This window comes from Lynx rufus, unplaced genomic scaffold, assembly GCF_022079265.1.
Source record: "Lynx rufus isolate CCGP_SWC_20201006 ecotype Redwood Valley unplaced genomic scaffold, mLynRuf1.p SCAF_24, whole genome shotgun sequence".
Lineage (NCBI taxonomy): Eukaryota > Metazoa > Chordata > Mammalia > Carnivora > Felidae > Lynx > Lynx rufus.
In genome coordinates this window covers 11,132,156-11,139,275 of record NW_025814839.1, presented here as the reverse complement: position 1 = coordinate 11,139,275, position 7,120 = coordinate 11,132,156, and positions in this window count along the sequence as shown.

The following is a 7,120-nucleotide window of genomic DNA, read 5'->3' as shown; positions in this document are numbered from 1 at the left end:
ATATGCACATCCAGAGAGTGTGAGAGAGTTAACTCTGTACACACAGTCATATGAGGATACTGTGTGAACCTGGGACCTTTCCTTCCTTCCTTCCTTCCTTCCTTCCTTCCTTCCTTCCTTCGTGCATTCATTCAAACAACTAGTTATTGAGCCCTGTTTCAGGAAAGAAGGGTGTATGAGACAGATGAGTTCCCGCTCTCATTCTACAGACAAAAATCAAGCGAACAAATGAGATACTTCCAAATGATGTGAGAAGGGTTTACTTCAAATTAGAGATTCAGAGAAGGTGCCTCTGAGAAGTTGGCAATAGAATAAATCCAGTCATTGAAAATCTAGGGAAAGAACATTACGAACTGGGAACAGAGCCTGCGAAGTGTGTGAGCAAAGCTCTTCTAGGAGAGCCTACCTGTGTTCTGGGGACCCCCAAAGAGAGGCTGGGGTGGGGAGGTGGCAGGTTGCCACAGGGTCCCCGTAACCGTAACCTCCTGCTGTGTTCCAGCGCCCCAGCCTGCAGCTGACTGAGGACCACAGTGAGCCAGCGAGGGGGCGGGGACACCTCAGCCGCAGCCGCCGCCCCCTCCCCCGCAGCGACTCGGACCGCTACTGCCTGCCCCCCAACTCCCTGGGCCCGGCCCCTGCCCTGCTGCCCCGGACAGCGTCTGGCTCCCCTACTAACCTCCCTCTCTTCCGACCTTGGCATCCCTCCCCACCTGCTCCTCTCCTGCCCGCTTTTATTTATTTTGGATTAGCCGGTTGCCCCACCCCCACCCCTCTGGTTCTCCCCTCTCAGGTCTGCGCCCCTTCCTCCCTGCCCCTCCCTATAGGACCCTCCCCCCCAGAAGGCTTTTGTATTTGTGCATAGCTAGAGTGAGGGCGGAGGGGGTCTGCTACAGGCCGCAAGCCCTACGCTTGTTTTTTATTCTGATTTCCCCTCCTTTTCTCTTTCCTTTTTTTTTTTTTTTTTTTAAAGAAACCGTTTTTTAAACTATTTCTAGGTTTGTGAATGTGAAGCCCCAGGCCGTAGGGGGCCAGGGGCCAGGTGCCCCCCACCAGCTGAGAACAAAATGTCTATGTGGGTGTGGGCTCCTGGCCACCTCCCTCCAGCCCTGGAAAGGAGGACAGGGTTGTGTAGGCCAGGCCAAGCCCCTGGAACCATCCCGTCCTGTATCATATGTAAATACTGTGAGGTGAAGCCCCTTCCCCTCTCTAAGACCCCTTGGGGGTGAGGGCATCGCCTCACCCCACCCGGCAAAGGTCTCCCCCTGTGTTTCTGTCTCCTCCTCAGACACCGTTACTGTAAGCTTGCAGGCCTCAACTGTGGCCAAGGCAAGCCCACTCACTCAGGCCCTAGGGGTCAAGGCCTTGGGCCTGCTCACCCCAAAAACCCAGCATGGGGGCAAGGGGTGAGGAAAGAGAAGGGCTCGCCCGGAACCACTGCTGGAAAGGAATTAACTCTCCAAAGGTCTCCCCTGCTCCCTGCCTAGGTCAGGCCTTCATGGTTTTTGCTCTGAGCCCCCCATGAGCGGGCATCAAGGGGGTACTTTGGGAAGGGGCGGACCCCAGGGGAAAGCAAAGGGCTTCTCAGGGAACCCCCACATTCTCTCACTGAAGTTTCCCACCAGGATGGTCCCATGGCCAGAGCCCCTTGGCATCCCTGAGCCCCCAAGCCCCCTTCAAAGGAAAAAGAGGCTCAGGGTCTGACTTCATGAACAGTGAGTGACCTGGCTGGCATGGCAGGGCTGAGGCCCACTTACCTGTTGTTGGCCCCCCCTCTATGTCCCTCACCCCAGGTCTGAGGCTGGGGACCTAAGCTCTCTTCCCCATCACAGTTCCCATCCCTAAAAACCCCTTTGGAGAGTTAATTGTCTGTGTGAGGTGCTTAACCTATTAGCCCTGAGAACACAAAGCAATAATCTTTGTTACTGAGATGCGCGGCTGTTCGTGGTTGTTTTTTTTTTTTTTTTAATGTTTCCTAATAAAAGAGAAGCTGCATTTTATTGGTTTTTATTTTTAATTTTCTACACGTTTGAGCTGAGTCATGAGAGACTCCGCTTCCTTCTCCTCCCCTTCTTGTGACCCCATCCCACCCCACTGGGCCCACCTATGGGCTCAGGGCCCTGGAATTCCGTTTTCTGATTTGTTTGGGGAATTTTTAAAAAAGATGTTACATGGTGTTTTGAAGCCAGCAAGTTACCACCCTCCGGTGTCTCTTCTCTCCACATCTGTAACTTCTTTTTCCAGGTTTTATTTTCAGTTTTAAATTCCTAATAAATTATTTGAAAACGGTGCTGGGTTTGTGAATATCTTGCATCTCTGTGTACATTCAGGTCCAGGTACCCCAATGATACCCTGTTTTCTCTTCTGCATTTCTTCTGAAAGTCTACACTGTCCACTTGGCCCGGCTTCCATGTACAACTTCTTGACCAGCCTCAAAGCTTCGTGTTGACCATGAGATACTACTTCACACCCATTAGGGTGGCCATTAAAAGGGCGGGGGCAGGAAAGGCACCTGGGTGGCTCAGTAGGTTAAGCGTCTGACTTTGGCTCAGGTCATGATCTCAAGGTTCGTGGGTTTGAGCCCCACCTCAGGCTCTGCACTACCCATGAAGAGCCTGCTTGGGATTCTCTCTCTCCCGCTCTCTCTGTCCCTCCCCTGCATGCTCTCTCTCTCTCCGTCTCTCTCAAAATAAATAAAACTTAAAAAAAAAACAACAAAGGAGGAAATTCTCTCTTTGAAAAAAGAAAACAAACATGCTAAATGAGGGGCACCTGGCTGGCTCAATGAAGCATGTGACTCTTGATCTTGGGGCTGTAGGTTCGGGCCCCACATTGGGTATAGAGATTACTTAAAACTAAAATCTTTTTTAAAAAGACATTATGGGGGCAACTGGGTGGCTCAGTTGGTTAAGAATCCGACTTTGGCTCAGGTCATGATCTCACGAAAGCATGAGTTGGAGCCCCGAGTTGGGGTCTGTGCTGACAGCTCAGAGCCTGGAGCCTGCTTCGGATGTGTCTCCCTCTCTCTCTGCCCCTCCCCTGCTCACGCTCTGTCTGTCTCCCTCTTAAAAATAAACATTAAAATTTTTTTAAAATAAAAAAAGACATTATGCTAAATTAAAGAAGCCAGACACAAAGGACAAATACTGTGTGGTTCCACTTATATGAGATATGTAGAATATAATAGGGACAGAATGCCATATAGTGGGTACCGGGAGCTGGAGTTATTCCTTAGTGGGTACAGAGCTTCTGTTGGGGGTATTGAAAAAATTTTGGAAATAGTAGTGGTAACGGTTGTGTGACATTGTGAATATATTAATGCCACTGAATTGTACACGTAAAATGGCAAAAAAAAAAAAATAGTAAATTTTGTGTATATTCTACCACAATTTAAAAAAAATTAAGGGGCACCTGGGTGGCTCAGTTGATTAAGTGTCCAACTTCTGCTTAGGTCATGATCCCACCACTCGTGAGTTTGAGCCCTGTGTCGGGCTCTGTGCTGACAGCTGGGGGCCTGGACCCTGCTTCGGATTCTGTGTGTGTGTCTCTCTCTGCCCCTCCCCCACTCATGCTCTGTCTCTGTCTCTCTCAAAAATAAATAAACATTTAAAAAAAATAAAACTTAGCATTGGACCCTTTGCTCTAGTTTGCCTTTAACTCAAAGAATCCTAAGAGGTAAGTTGGGAAACCAGCTCAGATTGGGGTGTGGTATAGCAAATGGCGAGCTGTGGGGGCTCCAACACCCAGCTCTTCCCCTTCCTAGCTGAAGGACATTGAACAGGTTCCCCAACCTCTCTGAGCCTCAGTTTTGTCATGTGTCAAAGGAAAAGGAAAAAGAAGACTTAAAGAATAAGGAAGCCATGAAGGTCTATGTAAAAGACCACATATTGTGAGTTTCTATTGTTAAGACATATCCAGAAGAGGTGAATCCATGGAGACAGAAAACGGATTGGGAGGGGCAGGTAGCAGGTCAGAATGGGAGGGGGGGGGACTGCTTAATGGTTAAAGGTCTATGGTTTTAGGTCTATGCCTAAAGGTTTATGCCTCGGAGGTCATAAACATGTTCTGGAACTGGAGAGCGGTGGTGGCGCAACACTGAATGTACTAAATGCTACTGACTCGTTCACTTTAAAATGGTTAGCTTTATGTGATGGGAATTTCACCTCAATAAAAAGCACTAGCTGTAACTTGGGCGACTGAGAATTAAATGGGAGGGCAAATGCAGAGGACTCAACACCAGGCAAGGCACAAAGGAAGTGGTTGGTGAATAGTAGTTACTATTATTAATATTGGGCTGCCCCAGATGCCTGGAAATGCGCGACTGGAGCTCAGCAGTGTCTGCCCTCTCCCGAGTGGGACCAGAAACTGCAGTGCACAAATACTCCCTTAGCATCGACTGTGCACAAAACACTGTTAGGCCCTGATAGGGCGACCAACTCATCCTGTTTTCCAGGGACTCAACCAGGGACTTTCCTGATTTGAAAACAGGAAGCTCCAAGTACCAAGAACCCTTCATTCCCTGGAAAACTAGGACAACTGGTCACCTTAAAGCACTGATGTAGTATGGGTTATGTGGGTGGGGAGGTCAAGGACAACTGAGATTCAAAAGAGTAAGGGGCACCTGGCTGGCTCAGTCGGTAGAGCACACAACTCTTGATGTTGGATTCTTGATCTTGAGGTTTGAGTTTGAGACCCATGTTGGGATGTAGAAATTACTTTTAAAAAAAGAAAGAAAATGGGCACCTGGGTGGCTTAGTCGGTTAAGTGTCTGACTTCGTTCCTCTCAGGTCATGATCTTGCAGTTCTTGAGTTCGAGCCCCGCGTCGGGCTCTGTGCTGACAGCTCAGAGCTTGGAGCCTGCTTCAGATTCTGTGTCTCCCTCTCTCTCTGCCCCTCCCCTACTTGCTCTCTGTCTCTCTGTCTTGGAAGTAAATGAACATTAAAAAAAATTTAAAAAAAGAAAGAAAAGAAGGAGAAAGAGTAAGAATTAGGCAATGCAGTGGGAGAAACATACCAGGAGGAGAGACCAGCAGGTGCAAAACCTTGAAATGAAGAGAAGCATGAAGTGTTTCATTAAGGAGCTGAAAGAAAGTAGAAGGAGTAGAAAGTATCCTACCTCACTCCACGTCGAGAGGTAGGTAGGGGCAGAAGAGATTCGGCCTCTAGGCTGGTTTTTTTTCTTCTATAAGAGCCATTTGAGAAGGCATCGAGGCTTTTAGGCAGTGGGGTGGGAGAGTGATGAATCAGGCTTACATTTGAAATACAATGGGGAACTGATCTGAGGGAGGCCATTGTGGAGGGGAGCAGGGAGAGTTGAGGAGGCTGCTGTGAGCAACTTGGCAAGAGATACCGGGGGACCAGGGTGTTGTAGGTTGAAACAAGGGTGTGGCTTGCGATGGGGCTGGATGGGGAAAGGGGTGAGGTGAGAGTGTTTGGATGAGCTTCTGGATTCCTTAAGGCGTGAGCTTTGAGGAAGTCCAGCCTCCCTGGTGGTTGTGCTCCATTAGAGAAATAGTCTCAGCTGAGCTCAGATGCAACTGGAGACACGGTTTGGTAAGAGGAGGGATAGGGATCAGCACCTTAAGGAGCTCTTGGTCAAGTTAAACTCAGCCCAGGGTTACCTAAGGCCTTCTGGGAACCTCCGAACAGCCACATATGGTGCTCAGTGCTTTCTGTGCTTGATCACTCTAATCGTCCCAGCTCTTGCATCCTACGTAGGGGGAAACAGAAGCTCAGAGATGTGGAGTATCTTACCTGAAGTCACACAGCTGCTGAGTGGCAGGGTGGCTTTTCAAAATTGAGTCCTTTTGATCCCACAGTTGTTTTGTTTTTTCTTTATTTTTCTTCTTTCATACAATATTTGATTCACGTGTAAAAAGACATGTAGCTTATTTGGATATAATTTGGAAAAACTAACTGTAAAAAGACATTTTGAGACAGTCAAAGGTCTCCAAAAATGGTCTGGGTATTAATAATACTAAAATTATCGTTATTTTTATTAAGTATGATGATGGCATTGTAGTTATGTTTTAAAAAATTCATACTGAGGAGGTGCCTGGCTGGCTCAGTCAGTGGAGCATGACAGTTCTCAGGGTTGTGAGCTCAAGCCCTATGTTGGGTGTAGAGATTGCTTAACAATAAAATCTTAAGAGGTGCCTGGGTGGCTCAGTCGGCTGAACGTCCAACTTCGGCTCAGGTCATGATCTCGCGTCGGGCTCTGTGCTGACAGTCTGGAGCCTGCTTTGAATTCTGTGTCTCCCTCTCTCTCTGCCCCTCCCCCACTCATGCTCTGTCTCTCTCTGTCAAAAATAAATAAACATTAAAAAAAATTTGGGGGCGCCTGGGTGGCTCAGTCGGTTAAGCGGCCGACTTCGGCTCAGGTCATGATCTCGCGGTCTGTGAGTTCGAGCCCCGCATCGGGCTCTGTGCTGACAGCTCAGAGCCTGGAGCCTGTTTCAGATTCTGTGTCTCCCTCTCTCTGACCCTCCCCTGTTCATGCTGTCTCTCTCTCTGTCTCAAAAATAAATAAAAACGTTTAAAAAAATGTTTAAAAAACAATACAATCTTAAAAAAAATTCATATTGTGGGTGGTTCAGTCGGTTTAAGTGTCCAACTCACGATTTTAGCTCAGGTTATAATCTCATGGTTGTGAGATCGAGCCCCATGTCAGTCTCTCTGTACTGACAGTGTGGAGGCTGCTTGGGATTCTCTCTCTCCTCTCTCTGTCTCTTCTCATTCTGGCTCTCTCTCTCAAAATAAATAAGTAAACATTTATTTTATTTTATTTTATTTTATTTATTTTAAAGTAATTTATTTCCCATTTTGTGCACTGTTAGCGCCTCCTCCCACCCCCCATAATAAGTAAACATTTAAAAACAAAAATTTTCAAAATTCATACTGAAAGCTTTTCCTCTCAGATTAGGAGCAAGGCAAGGATGTCCACTCTGGTCACTTCTATTCAACATAGTATTGTAAGTCCTAGCCAGAACAATGAGGCAAGAAAATGAACTAAAAGCCATCCAAATTGGAAAGGAAGAAGTAAAATTATCTCTGTCCATAGATGACATGATCTTATATGTAGAAAACCCTAAGGATTCCACACACACACACAAAAAAAAACTGT